This window comes from Capsicum annuum, chromosome 8 (genome assembly GCF_002878395.1).
Source record: "Capsicum annuum cultivar UCD-10X-F1 chromosome 8, UCD10Xv1.1, whole genome shotgun sequence".
NCBI lineage: Eukaryota > Viridiplantae > Streptophyta > Magnoliopsida > Solanales > Solanaceae > Capsicum > Capsicum annuum.
In genome coordinates this window covers 19841639-19843818 of record NC_061118.1, presented here as the reverse complement: position 1 = coordinate 19843818, position 2180 = coordinate 19841639, and the positions used below count along the sequence as shown (strand labels likewise).

The window sequence follows — 2180 nt, the reverse complement described above, 5'->3', positions numbered from 1 at the left end:
TACATCAATTAGTGACTACCCTGTTGCTGAGAAAGGGCATCCCAAAATAAATTGAACAACCAGAACAGCTTCAAAGTTAAGAATCACAAAGTCTACTGGAAAGATCAGTGATCCTACTTACACTAAAACATCTTTAATAATTCTATCCAGCCTAGCAAGGGACCTGTCATCCAACTGCAAACAATGGTCATGGGTTTAGGACTCCCAGGACCCATCTTTCGGTACCAAGATATGGGAATAAGATTTATGCTAGCCCTCAAGTCACACAACCTACGAGCACTTATGGTCTACCCAATAGTGATCTATAAAGTAAAACTACCTAGATCCTTCAGCTTCGTGGGCAATTTGTTTTTTATCATGGATGTGCACTCCTCAGTAAGTTCAACTATAGCATACTCTGTGAACTATTTCTTTTTTCACACTGTATCCTTCTGGTATTTTTCATATTTTGGAACACTCTATAGAATATCAACTAGAGAAAGATTTACATGAACCTGCTTTAGAAGATCCAAAAAAATTTTGTAACTCAACTCTTCTTGGTGCTTCTTTTTCCTTTGGGGAAAGGGTAAAGGTACATCTTTCTTCTCCACTTAAATCTCATCACCTGTAGCTTTTTATTTAACCTTTTTATCCTCATTGGCTTTAGGATCATTGTCAGTAGCTGTGGGACTAACCTTCTCAGGTACCACCTCATTTAACTACAACCCACTCCTTGTTGTAACTATATTTACCTGCTTTAGATTCAACTCTATATTGCTATGTAAGCCACCTTGTGTTTTTTGCTCCAACAATCTGACCGACTTACAACTCCAAATTTCTAGTAATTAACTGTTGAGTCTTTAGATCTACTATAAATTATGCTTCATTAGATAAGTCTTCTCAAGAGCTTGCCAACCTACTACTAAATCCAAGAGAGTCTTGGTATTTGGCTCTAGCCCCTCAATGAAAGTATGAATAAGAACATCATTAGACTGATGATGGTGAGGGCAATTTCTGAGCATACTCTTAAATCTCTCCTAAGCTTGGTAGAAATTCTCTTTTTCTTTCTATGTGAAACTTAGAATCTCACTTCGTAATCGTGTAGTCTTCCCTGATGGAAAGAATCAAATACAGAACATCCGAGATACATCTTCCCAAGAAGTAATAGAGAATGGTGGTTCAGCATGTAACCACCTCTTCGCTTCCCCAATTAAACAAAAGGGGAAGAGAGCTAGTCTGACATAATCAGTATTCACCCCTGTAGGAATGTAGGTAATGCTTATTTCTAGGAAGGTTTGTATGTGCTGATGTGGGTTTTCATGAGAAAATTTATCAAATTGCCCAGTCGAATTCAGTAACTACACCACATTCTGCTTTAATTCAAATCGACCACCTGGCTCAGGCTTGCGAATACTGTTAGTTGCATAGTTCGTGAGTAGGTTTGCCGCCTCATGAACAGGTCTAGCAGCTGGTTGAGCAGCTGGATGACCGAAGCTGGGATATGTCCGACATTTGGATCAACTTGATCATTTGTATCAACAACATTTAGATCTCTTCTTTTAGTCGTTTTAACCTATTGAATAGGATACTGGGCTCTTCGCATCCGTTGAAATACCAATTCTGGTTCCGAAAAAGGCTCTACCAACTCTTTATCTCTCGTCAGTCCTGTATTCAGCTAAACCTACAAAAATTCAACTGCTAAGATCAAGTCGTTAACACTTAAACTTATTATCAAAAACCAAAAATTTAGCAAATTACTAATTATACTAGTCCCCGACAATGGTGCCAAACACTTGTTATGTTCAAATACACACACAAGTGTACACGATCATACAAGTAATATAGTGACTTAGACAGTCGGCTATCATTCCCATGAGGACTATACAACTAGATATTCAACCAACTTTAGTTTCTAACAAGGAAGTCTTGAGTTTTATAAAGTATCAAGATGATTTTTAAGTTTTGAATAAAACTATAAATAAATAAATAAGAAATAACAATTTGTGACAATATCAAAGAAAGCAATGGTTGTGAACAGTAATGATGAGAATTCCAGGGTTGAGGCACTTCTAACAATCTTAAAAATCTCTGTTCTTATCGCAGTCTAATTGGTTATCAGATTGTTGATTCGCATGGTTTACAGTACAATCTTGGTCTCCCAACCTCAAATCTTCTACCTCTATGACTATTGCAACTATATC

At 37.1% G+C, this 2180-nt stretch overlaps 1 non-coding gene across 1 annotated transcript; it reads left to right on the top strand.

Annotated features, from left to right (window-relative positions):
* The first annotated feature begins 972 nt into the window (after nucleotides 1–972).
* On the top strand, nucleotides 973–1079 carry LOC124886799. Its single transcript, XR_007044206.1, has one exon. It is a non-coding gene; the product is annotated as a small nucleolar RNA R71 (small nucleolar RNA).
* Nucleotides 1080–2180: the final 1101 nt, after the last annotated feature.